The 22076-nt window shown below is 36.0% G+C and overlaps 1 protein-coding gene and 1 pseudogene across 2 annotated transcripts in view; both read right to left on the bottom strand.

Moving 5' to 3' along the window:
• Positions 1-3471: 3471 nt before the first annotated feature.
• The window catches only part of NBDY (negative regulator of P-body association), an 86249-nt gene continuing 67644 nt past the window's right edge, over positions 3472-22076 (bottom strand). Inside the window, exons 3-4 of one of the 2 annotated variants that reach the window (XM_025045983.1) lie at positions 15939-16033; positions 3472-3723 (exon numbers count right to left, since the gene is read on the bottom strand). The gene's annotated coding sequence lies outside the window, so the exon portion shown is untranslated. The remainder of the gene's footprint in view (positions 3724-15938; positions 16034-22076) is intronic. The other variant, XM_025045982.1, reaches the window with a different exon arrangement.
• LOC102898671 lies at positions 17602-18141 on the bottom strand (annotated as a pseudogene).

Genomic DNA, 22076 nt, shown 5'->3' with positions numbered 1-22076 from the left:
AGATCAAGGAAAAATGAAGTCAAGCAATCTAACAGATGCAGAGTTCAAAACACCAGTTATAAAGATGCTCAATGAAATTAAGAGAAGTGTAGATGAACTCAGCGAGAACTTTAACAAAGAGATAAAAAACAAAAATGGAAGTAGAAATTATAAAAGGGAACCAGTCAGAAATGAAGAATACATTATCTGAGATGAAGAGTATATTAGAGGGAATCAACAGAGTGGAGGAAGAAGAGGGTCGAAACACTGATGTAGAGGATGGGGAAGCCAAGGACACCCAATCAGAATGGTAAAAAAAAAAAAGTAACCAAGAATGTAATAATAATTTTAGGAGCCTAGGGGACAAATTTAAGGGTAAAAACATCCATGTCATAGGGGTACCTGAAGAGGGAGAACAAGAAATTGAATATATATTTGAAGAAATAATGATGGAAAACTTCCCTAACCTAGTGAAGGAAATAGACATATAATTTCAGGAAGCTCAGAATTCCAACAGAAATGAACTCAAAGAGGCCCACACCAAGACACATCATCATTGAAATGCTAAAGATTAAGTACAAAGAGAGAATCTTAAAAGCAGCAAGAGAAAAACAGTTAGTTACCTACAAGGGAGCACCCATAAGACTGGCAGCTGATTTCTCAAAAGAAACTTTGCAGGACAGAAGGGCTTGACACAAAATATTCAGTGTTGAAAACCCAAGATCTACAACCAAGAATACTTTATCCCGCAAAGCTATCATTTAGAGTCGAATAAGAGAGAAAGAGCTTCCCAGACAAAAATAAGCTAAAGAAATGCATCAACACCAAGCCAGTATTACAGGAATTGTTGGAGGGACTTAAGAAAAAAAAAAATTATCAAAAACAAGAATAAAGAATGGTGATAACTGCATACCTCAAATGGAAGAGTTAAGTGCTCCAACTAAAAGATAGGGAAGCTGAATGGTTAAGAAAACAAGACCTCTAAATATGCTTTCAAGAGACTCGCTTCAGATTAAAAGACACACATGGACCTTAAGGAAGGGGATGGAAGATGATATTGTCTTGATGGACCTAGAGGATATTGCGCTGAATGAAGTAAGTCATATAAAGACAAATACCACATGATTTCACGTACATATGGTATATAAAGGAAATTAAAAAAAAACAATAATAATAGAAATAAACTCATAGAGAATATTTTTAGGGCTATGAGACAGGAGGAGTGTTAGGGGGTACAGTGAAAAAGGGCGAAGTGATTAAGAAGAACCAATGGATACATACAAAATAGTCATGGATATATAAAGTGTAGCATAAGGAAAATAGTCAACAATGTTGTAAAAATATGTAAGGGGGGAAAGGGGTACCTGATTTAGTGGGTTGACCACTTCATGAGTTAAACAGATTTCTAATCACTATGCTGTACAACTGAAACATATATATTGTATGCTAACTATAATTTTAAAAAAAACTAATTGAATTGTAGAATGTAAATATAAGCAACTAATTGTCTATTATACTTCAATAAAGCTGGGGGAAAAAACTGATGTGTAAAAATACATGCACGTATTCTTGGTTAAAAAAAAAATCTGCTCTGCAAAAAGACAATTTCAAGAGAATGAGAAGCCAAGCTACAGGGTGGGGAGAAAATATTTGTAAAAGGACAGTTATTCAAAAATATACAAAGGATTCTTAAAACTCAACAATAAGAAAATAAACAACTTGATTAAAAAAATGAGCCAAAGACTTTAACAGAGACATCACCATGATGATATACACAACCAAGAAGCATATGAAAAAATGCTTCACATTAAATATCATAAGGGAAATACAAATTCAAGCAACAATGAGATACCACTACATGCCTATTAGAATGACCAAAATCCAGAACTCTGACAAAAGATAATGCTGGCTAGAATACTGAGCAACAGAAACCGGTTGGAATGCAAAATGTTATAACCACTTTGAAATAGTTGTTGATTTCTTACAAAAGTAAACCAACTCTTAGAGTACAGTCCAACAATTGTGCTTTTTAGTATTTACCTCCCAAATTGAAAACATGTCCACACAAAAATCTGCACATGGATGTTTATAGAAGCTTTATTCATCATTCAAAATTAGAAGCAAATAAGTCGTCCTTTAATAGGTGAATGGATTTATACCTGGTACATCCATACAATGGAATATTATTCATTACTAAAAATAAATGAGATATCGAGACATGAAAAGACATGAAGGAAACTTAAATGTGTTTTACTAAGTAAAAGAAGGCAATATTAATAGGTTACATACTGTATGATTCCAACTACATAATATTCAGGAAAAGGTAAAACTATGGAGACAGTATAAAGATCAGTGGTTGCCAGTAGTTGGGGGAGGGGAAGGAAGGGATGAATAGGTGGAACACGGATGATTTTTAGTGTAGTGAAAATATTCTGTACAATACTATAATCATCTACATTTGTCATTATACATTTGTCCAACCCCATAGAATGTAAATCACCAACAATGAATCCTAATGTAAACTGTGGACTTCGGATGATTAAAATTGATCAATGTAGGTTTATCAGTTATAACAAATATACCACTCTGGTGGGTGATGTTGATAATGGAGGAGTCTATGCATGCATGGTGGCAGGAGGTATATGGGAACTGTGTACTTTACACTGAATTTTTCTGTAAACCTAAAGCTGCTCTACAAAAACCCTTTAAACAAAAAAAAATTAAAAGAGGCAGGGAATTTTATCACTGCTTAAATTTATGGTATAAGGAGGGAGATCTAATTTTTCTCCCATACGATCAGCTAGATGCTCTTGATACAATTTAATGAATGATTCAGCCCTTCTCCACTAATTTGAAATGCCACTTTTAAATTCTTAGATAAGTTTCTATGCATTTCTGGGTTTTATATCCTGTTACACTGACTTACGTATATTTCTATGAAAGTAATACATTGTTTTAATTATTGTATTTTTACTATATTATTTAATGTCTATAAAGATTCCCCCAAAATTAACTTTAATTTTTTTCATCTAATGTCTGAACAATCTATGAACTACGTGAACTATTGAAGGTTGCTGACTAAGGTTTTCCCATTCTCCTTGTATTTTTCGCCATAACTTTTAATGCTTTTAATTAAGATACCTTATTTATTAAATATCAGTATTTTAGAAATAACAAGCACAACAACTACCTTGACCAGGAAAATTGTTAAGATGTAGAATTAGGGATATCATAGATTATATAGATAAATACCATATAAAAAAGTGAAGAAAATGTTCTGGAAACAATTCTTTTTCAGTTTTTACCATTTAACCTCCCCACACACACTTTCCTGATATTGTCACACTACAAAGAATTAATGGATGGTCATTTGTAGGAAGAAGGTCATATTTTGACATTAATTTTAGTAATATTTCATATTTGGAATTATTATAAAATATTTACTGAAAATGCACAATTTACTAGACAGTAGTCATAGAGAACTAACACAGCAATGAGAGACAAAATTTATTGGGCTCTTAATGGATTTATAGGAATTTAAAGTTATACAGTAAGGACTGGATGTGAACAAAAGAGAACATTGATTGGTTGCTGCAGGACCATCTTACAGGTGTTATTTCCTTTAGTGAGTTCACCATGATCCAGGCCATAGCCTTCAATCTTAGAGGACTACAGCCTGATCTTGATCATGTCCCAGAATTCATCCAAATCAAGAGATGGAACTGTGCCGATTATATCACAAGACTGAAAGATATAAAATGAAAAGGATAATTTATTAATTCATATTGAGAAACACAATTATCATACCAATCAGATATGTCTGTTAAGAAGATAACACCCCACTTTCCCTCCTAGAAAGATTACAATGGAAGCGAAATTATTACAGCATTTCTTCATAAATATTAAAGTCATAAGATGCTGATAACTAGCTTCGTGTTTTATACCTGACATATTTGTCTGCACAATGAAGATTTATCTGTCACACAGACCAGATATTTCCATCACTCTAGGCATTTTTTTCCCAGAGAAAAGTGCTGGGATGTCTTCCTCTGTATTTCTTGTTTTTGAGGCTTTTATAATTGGTTGACTGGTTCCATTCTGCTCCCACTACCCCTCAGCACATTCTTATATTCTTTAGAAAATCAGTATTTATTTATTTACACAATGCGTGAATATAGTTTAACTGCATATAATGCAAATAACAGACAAAATTACTCTTGCCACCAAACTTCTGCCTTTCTTCAGCCATCTTATCTCCAGAAGAAAACAAAAGTATCAATTCTTTCTAGACCTATTTCTATGTATTTAAATGTACACAAAGAAGGTACTGTAATAGTTTTAGATAAGAGGTTTTGAATGTAAAATAGATCATAGCATATACACTATTCTGTAATTTTTTCTAATCCACTTAATATCTTAATAATTTTTCTATATAAAAATAGATCTATCTATCCCAATATTTCAACTACCTCATGATATATTGTATAACAAAATAATTTATTTAGTCGTTCCTTTGTTAAAAAGCATTTAGTATCCTTGCAACTTTTTAAAATTATAAACAATGAAGTATATTTGTTCATATGTGGGAGTATCTCCACAGGTTCTATACATGAAATATGTATCAAAGAGTACACACTTTAAAGTTTTGACGCTGATAACATACTATTAAAATTTAGTCTCATAGACAGTGTATATTTCACTACATCCTTCCTAAAATTGAAGGTTATGGAGACTTTTGATTGTTGCAAATATGATGGGGAAATGATGTCTCATACTGAATTATATTTCAATGATTAATGATAAAGTCAACTTAATTTATTATGATTACTGGCCATTTATTTTATGTCTTCTAAGAATTGTCTGTTATTTGACCATTTTTCTATCAAGATAGTGTTTTTGTATTATTATGTGAGTATTTTATATATTCTAGAAACTAATAATTTATCCATTATATGTCTTTTAAATCTTACTGTACTATATACATCAATTTTTTTGTTTGTTTATAATGTCATCATAAAGACTGAAGGTTTTATATACAAATATTTTATTTGCAAAGGTAATAGACATTGAAACAAAGGAAACAACATAAAATATATACGAATAAAATTAATAATCTCCATTCCCAATCTCCAGAGTTTAACAGATGTTAATAGCCTGAGGTGGTAATCACATCAGCAATATGATGATACAGGAGTTTCTAGTGCTCTTCCCCTAACAGAAACATCAATTTGAACAACACCCCATGAGATACTGACTGCAGATGAGGGATCAAAGAACCTGGGTGGAGAGCAGAAATAGAAAAGATGAACTGAAGAGGGCAGTAAAGAGTTTCACATTATACCTGTTACCTTTCCCCCAAATCCTGTCACTGTAGCACTGAGAGAGACACTCTCCCAGTGAGAGGAAGAGAGTTAAGTCAATATGTGACTTCACCGTGAACCTCAGCACCAGGCCCAAAGCAGTGCCATGCCGGCCTCCAAAGTCCCAGCTTCCAGGCAGCTCCCAAGGACCCACAGACCTGACCCACCCAAGTGCCAAAATGGACCCAGAAGCCACAGGTACCAGACAAGTTCTTAGAGACCCAGGCTCCTGGCCTGTCCTAGTACCTTGCTGGTCCTTGAAGACCCAGCCTCCAGACCAGCTCTTGCAAGACTAGACTCTAGGCATGCACCAGCATAAGATAGGCTCCCATGGGCCAAGGTCCCTGACTCTCCCCAGTGCCAGGCTGGCCCCAGAAATTCAGCCTCAAAATATGCCCCAGAGTCAGAGTGCCCCATGAAACAAGCCTCCTGAGTGACTCTTCTGGACACTGACCTTCAGCCTACCATAATATCAGGCCCCAGAAGACCCAGCCTCCAGACCAAATCTTGAGGATGCTGGTTCCTGGACAGCCCCAGCACCAGGTTAGTCCTTGTAAACCTAAGCTCTAGGCCAGCTCCCATAGACCCAGGCTCATGGCACACCACACTGTCAAGCCAAATGCCACAGACACAGCCTCAGGCTGGCTCCTCTGGACCAGAGATCCCAGCTGGTTCTTATGGACACAGGACCCAAGCCCATCACCATGGATTCTGGCACCAGGTCCACCACTAAGCACCAGTCCCTTCTCCAGAGATAGAGGCTCCAAATCTACCACTGTGGACACCAATGCAAGGCCACATGAATCACAAATAAATAAGAAAATATGAAACCACCAAAGGAAACTAATAAAGCTCCAATAGTATCTCTAAAGTAATGGAGATTTATGAACTGTCTGACAAAATGTTCAGAAAAATCCTCAAAGAAATTTGGTGAACAACAGGAAAACACAGAAAACTAAACAAAATTAGAAGGATACATGAACAAAATAAGTTCAACAAAAAATATAAACCATTAAAACAATAGGATCTTGGAGTTAAAGAATGCAATGACTAAAGTGAAGAAGTCAATAGACAGCTTCAACATCAGACTCAACGAAGCAAAGAAATCAATGAACTAAACTACAAGATATTTGATATTATCCAATGAGAGAAACGACAACAAGAATGAAAATGAATGAAGAGAACCTATTAATTACGGGATACTATTAAAAGAAGCAATTTACTTATAATTTGAATCCTAGAAGGAGAAGAAGAGAATGAGGAAGAATGCTTATTTAAAAAAGACAAACTGGTGGAGAACTTCTCAAATCTGGATAGATTTGGACATTTACCCTAAAAGTCTGAACCCAAAAAGATCTTCACCAAGACACATTAAAATAAAACCATCTAAAATCAAAGACAAAGAAAGAATTTTATAAGCAGCAACACGAAAAATTCCTCACATACAAGAGAACTATCATATGGCTATCAGTGGATTTTTCAGCAGAAACCTTACAGGCCAGGAGAGAAGGAAATACTATATCAAAATGCCAAAGGAAAAAAAAAAAAGACTGACAACCAAGAATACTTTACCTAGCAAAGCTATCCTTCGAAATAAAGGAGAGATAAACATTTTCCCAGATAAAGAAAAGATGTGGGAGTTCATTACCACTAAACTTGCTTTACAAGAAATGCTAAAGGGAGTTCTTTAAGTTGAAATGAAAAGACATGTCTTTAAGTTGACATGTCAACAAGTGAAAGTATAAAACTCACTGTAAAGCTAAGACTATACAGTCATGCGCTGCATGATGACTTTTCGATCACTTATGAAATGCATACATGACAGTGGTTTTGTAAGATTATAATGGAATGAAAAATTCCTATTGCAAGGTAGTAGCCATAATAACATCATAGTACAACACATTATGTGGTTGTGATGATGCTGGTGTAAAGAAACCCAGTGTCCTGCCAGTCATATAAAAGTATAACACATACAATTATGTAAATTACATAATAATTGATAATGATAAAAATGGCTGTCAACGGTTTATGTATTTACCATACCATAGTTTTATTTTATTTTAAGGAGTACTCTTTTGACTTATAAAAAAAGTTTGCTGTCAAACAGTATGCCGTATTATGCCAGCAGCATCTTCATGCATCTTGTATTTACTGTGTCTTTTGATTGCATCATTCTCTTGTGCTTAATTAAATCTTGTGTTGTTTTATACATTAATATGCTATACAACTTATAGCATAGGAGCAATAGGCTATACCATAGAGCCTAGGTGTGTAGTAGGCTACACAATCTAGATTTGTGTAAGTACAATCTATGATGTTCACACAATGGTCCCTAACAACACATTTCTTAGAAAGTATCCCCATCTTTAAGTGGTACACAATTGTAGTCAAATTCAGAATACTCAAATACTGTCACGGTGGTATGTAAATCAATTTTAACTCTGATATAAAAGGTAAAAGAAAAAAGTGTTAAAGATAATTACAGCTACAATAATGTGTTACTGAATACACCAGTAACATATATATATATGTAAATTGTGACATTAATAACACAAAATGTGTGGAATTTAAATTGTAGAGTTTTTATATAGTTCAATTTATCACTTTAAAATAGACCGTTATATTTATAAAACACTTTAGTTAAACCTCATGATAACAACTAAAAAACTTGTAGTAGATTTTTTTTTTTAAAGAAGAGAAAAGAATCAATATATACCACTACAAAAAAAATCATCAAAAGTGAAAATAGCATGACAGGAAGAAAGAAAGGAACTACAAAACAGTCAAAATACAATTTTTAAAATGACAATAGTAAATCCTTTGCTAATAATAATTAGGTTTCAATGTAAATGAATTAGATTTGGGAAGACATATCAGCATCAGGGTGGTATAAGGCATCCTTCATTTTTGTTCCACTGTAAAAAGAAAAAAATTCTGCATTGACCCAAACATAAAAGTGCCTTTTAGGGAGCTGTGGAATCTAACACCTTAAGCCAAGGGACCCAGCATGAGTGTCCCCCACCCAAGCATTATTAACAGGCAGACAACCTCAGTTCTAGCTATGGACCCTGCAGTGATCTGTGAACTGGCTCCAGCCCCTCTTAGCCAAACTCAGGGAGTTCCTAAAAAATACTGAATTAGACAATCATCCATAGACAAGAAAGCCTTTGTGGATATCCAGGTATAGAGAGAAGTTCCAACACTCCGTTGAAATGAAAATGAATACAAATATGAATGCACTGGAATGGACAAGAGAAATAATTATCTTTATCTGTGTCACCCCTCACCCAGATAGCAAAGCTTGAGAAAAAGAGAGATCTTCATTATCCCATGAAAGAGTGAGGATGTGAGTGAGCATCCAGGTTTCCCAGCTGTGCAGAATGCTGCCAAAGGGGATAATTTCTCTCTAACCTATCCAGAGTACAGAATCATGAGCTATGTGAAGCGGAGACAGGAAGAAGCAAGGAGAGCAGCAGACAGGACACTTAGAGACATTAAAAGGATACATAAAATAGCCTGCTGATAAGATGTTGGGAAAGCCTCACCCATAGATCCCCCAAATTGGCACATTGATACCCACTGACCCACATTTCCCCAACACACATCCTCTGCCATATGACTGTCTCTTGTGTGCTCCAGATGGCATTGTTAGAATGGGCTTTGACAGATGGTTAGTGAGCACATGTAGAAAGCTGGTCAAATTTCTAGGCCTAGAAGAGATAACAAATGAGCTTTAGCACCATATTTGGGAAAACGAAAGAGAGGCTGTCATTACTCAGCCTAGGGCATTGTAGGATCCAGAGAAAACATTCGAGATTAAAAATTCTGCTACTATAAAAGGCAAGAACCATGCAACAGGTATGCAAAGAGAATGTCTGACATAGCTTCAAAATCACTAGCAGGGATAAAAGAAGGTGTCTCTCTCCTGAAAGCAGTAGTTAACTACTTCTTCAACTGCAAAAATAGAAACATAAAACGTCAAAGAACATAAAAAATAAGGTAACATGGCAAAACAAAAGAATCACAATAACCTTCTGGTAATTGAACCTAAAGACATAGAGATCTGTGGTTTACCAAAAAAAAAAAAAAAAATGATGCAAATGGTGGTTTTAAGGAAACACAATGACCTACAAGAAAACACAGGAAGACAATTCAATGAAATCATGAAAAATAATGACCAAAAATATAAGTTAAACAAAAAGATAGAAATCATATAGGGTAGGCAGGAAATCTATCCAGGTGCTCTGGCCTAACGGCAAGGTCAGCGCAGTGCATTCCACGCCCTATGGCCTAGAGCCCTTTTCAGCTCTGAAAAAAGGGAGCAAGCAGGAACAACAAGGCATTACCACAGCAAATGGCCTCACTATCTGGAACTGTGGCAACCCAGTAGGCAAGTATCCAAGAAGCCATAAGTACCCGCCTCAATCCAGCTGCAACAAGCACGCCAAATCCACCCAGGGCATACAGTATACACAGCAGTCACTTCTACACAAGCCCACGTTTTCAAGACTAGGAGAGACACAGACATTTTGGCTAATTCATATAAACAAATACAGAAAGCAAAACAAAATGAGAAAAGGAAAATGTCTCAAATGAAGGAACAAGGAAAATCCCCAAGAGGAAAAAAAGCAACTAATGAAACAGAGCTAAGTAATTTGCCTGATAAGGATGCTCACTAAACTTGAGAGTGAAATAGAGGAACTTAAGAAGAAATTCAACAAACAGAAAGTATAATAAGAATCAAACAGAGCTGAAGAATACAATATCTGAAATGAAAAAATACATTAGAAGAAATCAACTGCAGATTAGCTAATACCAAAGAACAGATCAGCAAACTGAAAGACAGACTAGCAGAAATCAAACAATTTGAACAACAAAAATAAATAAATAAATAAAAATAAAATAAAATGTGAATAGTTTAAGAGGTCACTGGGACAACATCAAACATACCAACACTGACATTACAGAAATCCCAGAATGAGAAGAAAAGAGGATCAGAGAGTTTATTTGAAGAAATTGTGACTGAAAACTTTCCTAATTTGGGAAAAGAAACAGACATCCACATCTAGGAAGCATGGAGAGTACCAAACAAGATGAACCCAAAGAGATCCACACCAAGACATACTGTAATTAAAATAGCAAATGATAAAAAAAAACTTGAAAGTTGGCTTCCAGTCAAAATGGCGGAGCAGGTAAACGCTGTGCTTGCCTCCTCTCATGACCACATCAAAATTACAACTAAACTACAGAACAATCATCATTGGGAGTCACTTGAAGTCTAGCTGAACAGAAGTCTTACAACTAGGGATACACAGAAGAGGCCACCTGGAAACTAGAAGGGGCAGAGATTCAAAATGGGCTGCTCCCACACTCACGTGTGGCAGTTGAGAATTGGGAGAAATATCTCAGCTGCAGAGGTCCCCCGGAAGATCAAGGGGTCCAGGCCTCACACTGGGCTCCCCAGTCCAGGGCTCCAGTGCCAGGGAAATTAGTCCCCATAAGTTCTGGCGGTGAAAACCAGTGGAGATAGGACTGAGTGAGACGAAGGGCTGAGGGAGTCGCCGAGTTTCCTCTTAAGGGGCCCGCAGACGAACTTACTTGGTGACGGACTCACTGGCTCTGAGCTCCAGCTATGAGGTCGCAGCTTGAAAAGTGCCAGGGACATATGGAGGGGAAATGAGTAAGTAGTCTGGCTTCAGGGTGAGGGCTAGAGGGGCAACTTTCTCCCAGACATAAGTACTGGCAGAGGGCTTTGTTCCTTTGTTGAACCCTCCCTCACTCAAGCTTGCAGACACAGGCAGGAGCCATATATGAATCTACATCAAAGAAGCTAACACTGGTTGTTCCACCCTAGTGAATTCCTAAGACCTGACCTCTCCCAACGTGCAGGCCCACACAAGCTGATTCCAGTGGATTTTCCATACAAATGACCTGTCTTAGCTCTTACTGCAAACTTCCCTAAAATCTCTCAAAGGTTCACAAAACCTAAACAAGCAGCATCTAGCTTCAGTATTCTCTGTACCTCTTGCTGAGCAGCCCCAAGCCCATCACTAGCGGAAGCCAGCTTCGGTTTGCTGCTTGGTCTCTCAAAGTACTTCCAAGCCCAGTGTGGGTGGTGGCTATCTGCAGATTACTTGGTGGCTCATGCCAGGTAATCCTGAGCAAGGCACAGGCTACAGCTAGACTTGGCCTGCAGGAGGGCATGTCCTAGGAGGCCCTGGCCTGCACACCCGGCGGCCAGCTTCTGTCTGAACTAGAGTACCACCGGGGTCACATCTGAGAATGACACACGCAGAGGGCAGACAGGGCAGGCACTAAAGCCCTGCTAAAGTGAATCCTCATCTGTAGGATCAGCCCCTATACAACATCTCCTTCACTGGTCATCAGCCCAAGAGTCAATCCCTCTCACTGATGAGCAAACAGCAACCAAGGCTCAACTACAAAAGGAGGGCACACACAACCCATACAAGACACATACCTAGAGCACCCAGCTCAAGTGACCAGGGAAGACTGTGCCACTGGGACTGACAGACACCTACTACATAAGGCTACTCTACTAAGACCAGGAGACATAGCAGCCCAACCTACTACAAAGAAACAAACACAGGGAACAGGCAAAATCAGAAGATGAAGAAACACGTCTCAAGTGAAAGAACAGAACAAAATTCCAGAAAAAGAACTGAACAAAATGGGGACGAGCAATCTACCACATGCAGAGTACAAAACACTTGGTATAAGGATGCACAATGAACTTAGGGGAAGAATAGAGGAACTCGGTGAGAAATTTAACAAAGAGATAGAAAACATAAAGGTGGAGATAGATAACATAAAAAAGAACCAGTCAAAAACGAAGACCATATAATTGAAATGAAAAATACATTAGAAGGAACCAACATTACCTTAGATGGAGAAGACTGAATCAGTGATTGAGAAGATAGGGCAGCAGAAAACACCCAATCAGAACACCAACAAGATAAAAGAATTAAAAAAAATGAGGATAGTTTAAGGATCCTCTGGGACAACATCAAGCTTACCAACACTCACATCATAGGGATAACAGAAGGAGAAGAGAAAGAGCAAGGAACTGAAAACCTATTTCAAGAAATAATGACTGAAATTTCCCTAACCTGTTGAAAGAAATAGACATACAAGACCAGGAAGTGCAGAGAGTCCCAAAAAAGATGAACCCAAAGAGAGCCACACCAAGACACATCATAATTAAAATGCCAGAGGATAAAGATAAAGATTATTAAAAGCAGCAATAAAAAAAGAGTTAGTTATCTACAAGGTAGCTCCCATAACTGTCAGCTGATTTCTCAGCAGAAACTTTTCAGGCCAGAAGGGATTGGCAGGAAATATTCAAAGTGATTAAAACAAGTACCTACAACTAAGATTACTCTACCCAGCAAAGCTATCATTTAGAATTGAAGGATAGATAAAGAGCTTTTCAGACAAGAAAAAGCTAAAGGAGTTAATCATCACTAAGCCAGTATTACAGGGAATGTTAGAAGGACTTTTTAAGAAGAAAAGAAAAAGAAAAAAGATCTAAAATATGAAAATGTCAATAACTACATATCTAGCAACAATTACTTTAAATGTAAATGGATTAAATGCTCTAATCAAAAGATAGTGTGGATGAATGGATAAGAAAACAAGACCCTTACATATGCTGCCTACAAGAAACTCATTTCAAATTGAAAGATACACACAGAGTAAAAGTAAAGGGATGAAAAAAAGATGTTTCATGAAAATGAAAACAAAAAAAATCTGGAGTAGCAATACTAATACTAGATAAAATAGACTTCAAAACAAAGGCTAAAACAAGAGACAAAGGAAGACCCAGTTATCCCACTTCTGGGTATTTATCCGAAGAAACCCAAAACACCACTTTGAAGGGACATGTGAATCCATGTTAATTGCAGTATTATTTACAGTAGCAAGATATAGAGGCATCCTGGGTACCCATTAACGGATGAATGGTAAAGAAGAGGTTATGTATATACAACAAACCGCAGCTAATAGCATACTCAATGGTGAAAAGCAGAAACTCCTTCTTCTAAGATCAGGAACAAGAAAAGATGCCCACTATCACCATTCAACATAGTATTGGAAGTCCTAACCACAGCAATTAGTCAAGAAAAATAAAAGGCATTCGAATTGGAAAGGAAGAAGTAAAACTGTTACTATCTGCAGATGCCATGGAACTATATCTAGAACACCCTAAAGATTTTACTAAAAAACTATTAGAATAAATGAATTCAGTCAAGTTTCAGGATATAAAATCAATAAACAGAAACCAGTTGTGTTTCTATACTGATTCTATTCTATTCTATATTGATATACCAATAACAATCAGAATGAAAAATTAAGAAAACAATCCCACTTACAATTGCATTAAAAAACATAAAATATCTAGGAATAAATTTAACCAAAGAGGTGAAAGAGCTGTACTCTGAGAACTACTGGAAACTGAAGAAAGATATGGAAGCAGACAGAAATATATGGAAGGGCATACCATGGTCAAGGATTAGAAAGATCGGTATTATTAAAAATGTCCTTAATACCTAAAGCAATATAAAGATTCAATGCAATCCATATTAAAATACCAACAACATTCTTCTCAGAACTAGAATAACTAATCATAAAATTTATATGGAACCACAAAAGACAATGAATAGCCAAAGTAATCTTGTGAAAGAAAAACAAAGTTGTAGTTATCATGCCCTCTGATTTCAAACTATACTACAAAGCTACAATAATCAAAACAGTATGGTACTGGCATAGAAACAGGTAAACATAGAAATGGAATAGAATAAAGAGCTCAGAAAAACAATTCTCTGTTATATAGTAAATTAATCTGTGACAAAGGAGGCAAGAATATACAATGCAGTACATAAAATCCCTTCAGTAACTGGTGTTGAAGCAATGCTTTACTATAGAATAAAAGGTGGAAAGGTCCTAATTGTCTGCACTGGTGTCTTCCATATGTGAGAACTGGGTCCAGCCCAGATAGAAGCCCTTCATAAAAACACGAGAAAAAAGAGCAGTTTACAAAACAAAGCACCAACATTAGATCACTAGGTCTGGTTTTAACAATGTGGGTTAAAAGAGTAAACTAGATATCTAAGATGTCTGAATACAGCTCAGAGTCCTTCAGTTTATAAGCTAGTTCATTATCTAACTTACTACGAGCATTGCAGAGCAATGAGAAGTGAAGTCCCTTAAAAGGAGCTCAATGCAGCCATCACATGCCATGTTCCTTGATCTTAGAGGAAGTAATTGAGTCATCCAAACTTCTCTCAGAAAATGAATTCAGTTCTCATTGGCGCACAGCCCTTTTGTTGAATAAAGGTTTAGTTTTAAGTCTTCAATCTGTAGTCTACAATGTAACGTCATATTCAGCATCCTAGTGTACCATTTTCAATTATAAAATGGCAAGTCAATTATGTACCTACATAAAATATTTGCATGACTCTACTGCCATCTTAGGGCTTTTCACTGGGAAATAATCCCAATGAGAACCCATGATTACATTATATAACACACTCATGAGCCAAGCTCACCAGTAAAATGGATTATCTGTTGGTATAACAAATATAAAATCATATTTATACATAGACACATGAAAGGGGAAAAAAAGAGGAAAAGGAGCAAATTTGGGGAAATTGGGTGAAGGATGCTACGTCACATGAAACTACTTGACATTTTAGAGCAATAGTAATTTCCAGACCTTTACATACTATTACTTGCTTACAATTCGATTATTAGAACAGCCAGAAAATAGTCTCAATGCAGAATAAAGGAAGATAAGAAAGTCTGGACAAGGCTTAAGCATTTATCTTCAGAGAAGATTCCATGTCGATGCAAAGGCTTGCATGCCCAAGTGCTATCTACTCTCTTTTTCGATTGCTCTGAGAAGTGATTATCATATATAATGTCATCTGACTGGCTTAAATAGTTAAGGCAGTACGGAAAGGTAAAAGAGTGGTTTCACACCCTCATGTGCTTCTGAAATAAAATTATGGGCTTGTCCATAGGTAGCTCTCTACATGCGAAAAGACCAGCTATTTTATGTAACATGCAACCACTAGAGACCCAGCCCAAAGCTGCATAACTCCACAGGCACACATACCACCTTAGCTAGGCAACCTGAGAGGCTGTCTAGAGATAAACTCAGGTTCTCAAGAACAGCTGGATGGAGAAAGGTTCCAAAATAGGCCCACATGTCACCTGGAAAGAGGTCATTTCAATTTTCAATTTTCACCCCAAATTTTCTAACTTTGGGAAAAAGCATGATAATTATTTGGCCTCAAATAGAATTGTGTTAGCAAGTCATGTTGACAATGTGGAGAAAAATCTTAAAAACCCTGAAAAATCTCTGCCAAGATATCCAAATGGCACTTGCTAACATTTTTTGAGGTACCTGTGTGGGAGAGCTCAGAAGTACTCTTGCACCAAAAATAAGTGTTTCCAGCCTTCACATTCTAAGACTACTCTTGTAAGCTGAGTGAAGCAGGAAGTAAGAACATCAAACTGACAGCATATTCTTGAGTTAAAAAATAAATAAATAAATAAATAAACTTAATCTGTGATTTCTACCTGTTTTCTTGATTACCATCCAAATAAAGAAGTATAAGCTTGATCCTGGTCTCTCAAGGCCTCTTCTTTTTTGTCGATGGCAGGACTCGATGTCTCTATGTGTCAAGAGCACAGAGGGCACAACTGTGACAAGACTGTGAAGCACCAGCACACACTGAGTTACTCAAAGTTGGAGGTCTTTAATCAGCTCATGATCTCTCTCTTGGCTTTTACATTGTAGGTTTTCAATAGATATTTGCTGGCCCTTGAATGTTCATGGTAAAGAAGCTACTGGCTGGACCATGCTGCACCATTAACCTTTTCTGAGGCTATTATTTTACAGTTTCTTAATCTCAACAAAAGTCACCGACCCAAATATCCTTTAAGAATCACCTCTCAGTTTAAGCCCTAATAGGAAACCCACTGCTTCTTGATCCCAGGTTTTTATGAAAGTTAAAATGGTAATAGGATTTGAATTTGGAATAGAAATAGCTTTTCTTCCTTTCCATGCCTTTTCTCCCTTACTGCCTTTTGATTCAGACATCTTTAATTAATTGAGCAGACCTGGAACCTGAAAAAGTAAAGTTTTTTTCAAAGCCTATTCTCATTTAATCAGCATTCCAGAGTTGGACCCCTCACTAGCCCTAATACCTCCCCAGGCTTGGCATCGTGTCAAATGCTTTCTCTCATTTTGCATTTGGGGGTCTAGAATCTTAAGCTGCTGGTAGTCCCTCGATGGCTTTCCTGTAACCTGTTATTAATTGCTAATATTAGAAGTTTGTCCTATTATATAGACTCAAACATCTTCTAGTGGATATCCATCCTATACATGACACGATGACATATTCTCTTAGTAAATAATACTGTGTGTTAAAATTCTCTAAGAGAGTAATGATTTATTGCCGTGGAGGTAATGCATGCCAAGTGGTCTCTGGAATAATATCTATATCCTGTATCTGTTACCGATTATACTGCTTAAATGATTCTTCCAAAGTAGGTCTCCTAGTCCCAAAATTATATACAATATTTTTAGTCAAATTTGGCTTGTTTATATATGACAAAACTTAGAAAAATGTTCATCAGGTAAAAGTTGGAGATGTAGACAATAGTTTCTAATACATCTTTCTCCACTTTTATAACAGCTCAAGTCTACAGCTTGAGTGATGGTCCAATTATACTCCACTGAAAGGTTAATTAAATTAATCTTTCAGTGAAGGCTGGTTAGGTAACAAAGACAATAACACTGAAGAAGTTACTGGAATTTGGCTAGGGAACACAGGTATTCAGAGTGGAACACTACTTTAGCATCTCACACACATAATGAGCCAGTAAGATTTTTGTACAAATTGAGAATGTTAAGGTTTTTAGCAAAAACTCAAATATACTTATTACCTAACATCCCATCTTCCCATCTGCATTTCATGTACAAATGGCTTTGTGGTGGATTTTTCCAGAATTTTCTCAAATCCTTTTCTATGGACATTTCTTGCCCCATTCCTGCAGGTCCTCCAGGATGCCAAGCCAGCATACTCACTTCTAAGTGAGGTACCAGGCCATGGAGAATGGGAGGGCAGGTCCTTCAGCAGTGTGTGGGGAGGTGGCTCTGACTTCTTCAAGTATCAGCTAGCTTAGGCGGTTTGATTGCTCCATTGTTTCCTTTCTCATGGGAGTCCAAGGGTGGGTTCTAGAGTTTGATTGCTCCATTGTTTCCTTTCTCATGGGAGTCCAAGGGTGGGTTTTAGAGACTGATCCCCTGAAAGAGCTCTTCAATATTAATAGCATTTTTGCACTTGTTTTGACCACCATGGCACCTACAGATTCACATATTCCTTTGTATCCTTCAAAGGAACCTCCCTAATATCTGAGGGATCACATTTGTTCCCAGCAATAGCCATTAGAATGTTTTCTGGACCACGTTCTTTCACCAATTCTTCAAGGTAAGGAATGACTCCTGTTTGGTAACATCATACACTATGACATCTGTAAAGGATCCATGATAGTACATGGGAGCCAGTGAATGAAACTGTTCCTGGTCAATGGTGTCCAAGATGAGGAACTTATGAAGTTCATTTCCACAAGGCACGGTTTTGGTCATAAAAGATACCCCAGCGTCAGGCCGATGTTGTAGTCAAAGTAATCTTGGACAAATTGACATACAATACTTGATTTCCAAAATCTGTTGGCCCTCGAGGAGACACACTTTGAGCTCCTGTATGGCTCTCATGTACTCCAGGCATCAGGCAGGGGCTCAGCATCCTCTGGAGCCAGCCCTTGCCACACCCTCACCAAGCCAGCATACATACTCCAGTCTCCAACTTTCTCTTTTGGTGCCCTAGGGCAAAACAACCGCAGCTGATACTTCTGGGCTGCTGGGACCCTCAATAACCCACTTTCAACAAAAAGCAGGCAATCCAGAGAGAAAAAATTAATAATAAAATATTTCATTTAAATAACATATTAGACCAGATTGAGTGAACAGACATTTATAGGACATTCTATTCAAAACCAGCAGGATACACATTTTTATCAAGATCACATGGAATATTCTCCAAGACATCATATTTTATGACACAAAATACTTCATAACTGAAGAAAATTAAAATATCAAAAATATTTCAGTATAAAAAGTAACAACTACTGCTATTTCTCAAATATACATACATACATACATACATACATACATACATACATACATACATACATACATCGAGGCAACTTCTCCCCCTTAGAGCAATGCTATTCTCAATCATTTCTTATTCTGTGAATATCTTATTTTGAATAAAAAGTTACTAAACCCATTTTTAGGGCAACATTTTTTACCTGACAGACAAATCTTCCAAATTTTCTAATATCATCTCCTTTCTCAAAAATTGAAATGTATGTCTATGGAAAAATCTATCTTTATGGAAATACAATGCTGTATTGAGGCTTTTACTTGTTAATTATATTAGGAGCAATTTCTTCTTTGTCTCATTACCACTTTCTTAGTGCTTTTTCCTTTCTTTATATTTCTCATCTGATTTTTCTCATTTTTTATACCTCACTTATGCATATCATTTCTCAGTAGCTTAACATAGTTAACACTTAAGACTTCCCAATAGAGTCTAGTAGGAATGCATTCCATTGTGAAAAAAAAGCTTTTGCCAAGGAAGCTAAAGAAGACACAAGAGAATTTAAAGAAACATCTATTTTCCTGTCTTTATATGCCTGAAAGGAACCTGCTGCCTAGAAGAAAATCTATTTAGTTCTACAGTATAACTAGTTATGAGCTTAGACCAAAATCACTAACATTCAAAGAATCATATTATGCCATTGACTAGAGCCATCTTTCATTTTTAAGAATTGATATAAGCTTCAGGTAGCTGTAGAGTCCATTTGCCCACTGTATACAATAGTTTTATATAAGCTAAAAAAACAAAGGCAATGAAGAATTGATTCAGAATGGTCCAGCATTTGACATATCACCATAGGCTGTCCTACAATACAGCCTCTAACAAAACTAGTTGTCCCAAACCCCTGGTGATAGAACTGTTCACCTTTTTACAAGAAAAAAAAATCTTATCAGACAACAATGGTATGAAAGTAGAAATCAATTACAAAAAGGAAACTGGAGAATTCACAAATGTGTGGAGCCTAATAACATGATACTTAAAAACCAAAGGGTCAAAGAATAAACCAAAAGAGAAACTTAAAAAAACTTGAGACAAATGAAAACTGAAATAAAATATACTAAAATTTCTGGGATGCAGCAAAAGCAGTTCTAATAAAGAAGTTCATATTAATAGACACTAATGTTAAGAAACAAAAAAGATCTCAAATTAACAAGACAATTTTACACCTCAAGGAACTAAGAAAGAAAAACCTATTCCCTTTTAGAAGGAAGGAAGCCCTTTTAGAAGGAAAGAGACAACAAAGATTAGAGTGAAATAAAATGAAATAGACAGCAGAAAAGAAAATAGAAAAGATAAATAAAACTAAGAGCTGATTTTTTGAAATGAAATATAGAATAGACAAACCTTTAGCTAGACTCATAAAGAAAAAAAGAGAAGGCTCAAATAATAAAATCATAAAGAAGACATGTTACAGCAGATACCATAGAAATATAAAGAATCCAAGAGACTATTATGAGCAATTTTCCAACAAATTGGAAAACTTAGACTAAATCGATGAGTTCCTGGAAACATACAATCTTCCAAGAATGAATAAGAAAAAAAATACAAAATACGAATTATAGTTACTATGAAGGAGATTAAATCAGTAATCAAAAGCCTCCACAAAAATAGAAGTCCAAGACAACATGGCTTCATTGTTGAATTCAATCAAATATTAAAAGACAAATACAATCCTTCCTAAGCTTTCCAAAAAATAGAAGAGAATGGAGCATTTCCAAATTTATTTTGTGAGACCAGTATTATCCTGATGCCAAAACCAGAAAAAGAAACCACAAGAAAAGAAAATTATTTTCCAAATATCACTGATGAATATACACATGAAAATTCTCAACAAAATATTAGCAAACTGAATTCAGTAGCACATGAAAGTGATCATATGCTAGGATCAAGGAGGATTTATTTCAGGGGTGCAAGGGTGTTTCAACATCCACAAAAGAATCAATATGATATACAACAGTAACAAAATAAAGGATAAGATCATATATATAATCAACTCAATAGATGCAGAAAAACAATTTGGCAAAATTAATCATCCATTCATGATAAAAGAAAAAACTCTCAACAAAGTGAGTAAAGTGGGAATGTACCACAACATAATGAAGACTATACATGACAAGGAAGAACAAATGAAGCAAAGTCAGCAGAAGGAAAGAAATCATCAAAATTAGAGGAGAAATAAATGAAATTGAAAACAAACAAATAAACAAAAAACAATAGAAATAAATAAATGCAACAAAGAGCTGGTTCTTTGAGGTTAGTAAAATTGACAAACCCATAGCTATACTCACTAAAGAAAAAGAGAAAGGACACAAATGACCAAAATCAGAGATGAAAGAGAGGAAATTATGACAGACACTGCCGAAATACAAAGGAACATGCAAGAATTATATGCAAAAGTATATAACACCAAATTTAATAAGAAGAAATGGACTGCTACGTAGAAAAATACAACCTTCCTAGACTAAATCATGGAGATCTGGAAAATCTAAATATGGAAATTTAAACAATCATCAAAAACCTACTTCCAAATCTAAATATGGATATTTAAACAATCATCAAAAACCAAAAAAGGAAAAGTCCTGGACCAGATGGTTTCACCAGTGAATTCTACGAAACATTCAAAGAAGATTTAATACTTATTCTCCTCAAACACTTCCAAAAAAATCGAAGAGTTGGTAATAGTTCCACATTCATTTTATAAGGCCAACATTACCTTGATACCATAACCTGGTAAAGATAACACCCAAAAGAAGAAAACTACAGACCAGTATCTCTCATGAACACAGATGCAAAAATCCTAAATAATGCTAGTGAACCAAATACAGCAACAACTTGAACAGATTACACACCACGATAAAGTGGGCTTCATCTCAGGATCACAGGGATGGTTCAACATAAGCAAAACGATTAATGTGATATAACACATAAACAAATTAAACAATAAGAATCATATGATCATATCAAAAGATGCAGAAAAAACCTTCGACAAGATACAGCATCCAATTATGATCAAAGACCTTGGATTTAAAGATGATTTTATGAATTTGATCTCAAAAGCAAGGGAAGTAAAAGCAAAAATAAATGAATGGGACTATATCAAACTGAAAAGCTTCTGCTCAGCAAAATAAATCATTTTACTTTAAAAATATTGGAGAAGATGCAGAGAAAAAGGGACCCTCATACACTGTTGGTGGGGCTGCAAATTGATACAGCCACTATGGAAAACAGTATGGAGTATGCTCAGAAATGTAAGAATTGATCTGCCATATAATCCAGCAAACCCTCTGCTGCGTATTTACCCCAAAGACTTGAAAACTCATCTCCAAAAGATATTTGCACACCAATGTTCATAGCAGCATTATTCACGGTGGCCAGGACATGGAAGCAACTGAAGTACTCTATGATAGATGATTGGATAAAGAAGCTGTGGTACATATATACAATGGAATATTACTCAGCCATAAGAAGAGATGAAATATTGTCATTT

This window comes from Pteropus alecto, unplaced genomic scaffold (genome assembly GCF_000325575.1).
Source record: "Pteropus alecto unplaced genomic scaffold, ASM32557v1 scaffold344, whole genome shotgun sequence".
Lineage (NCBI taxonomy): Eukaryota > Metazoa > Chordata > Mammalia > Chiroptera > Pteropodidae > Pteropus > Pteropus alecto.
This window is presented reverse-complemented; position numbering and strand designations above follow the sequence as displayed.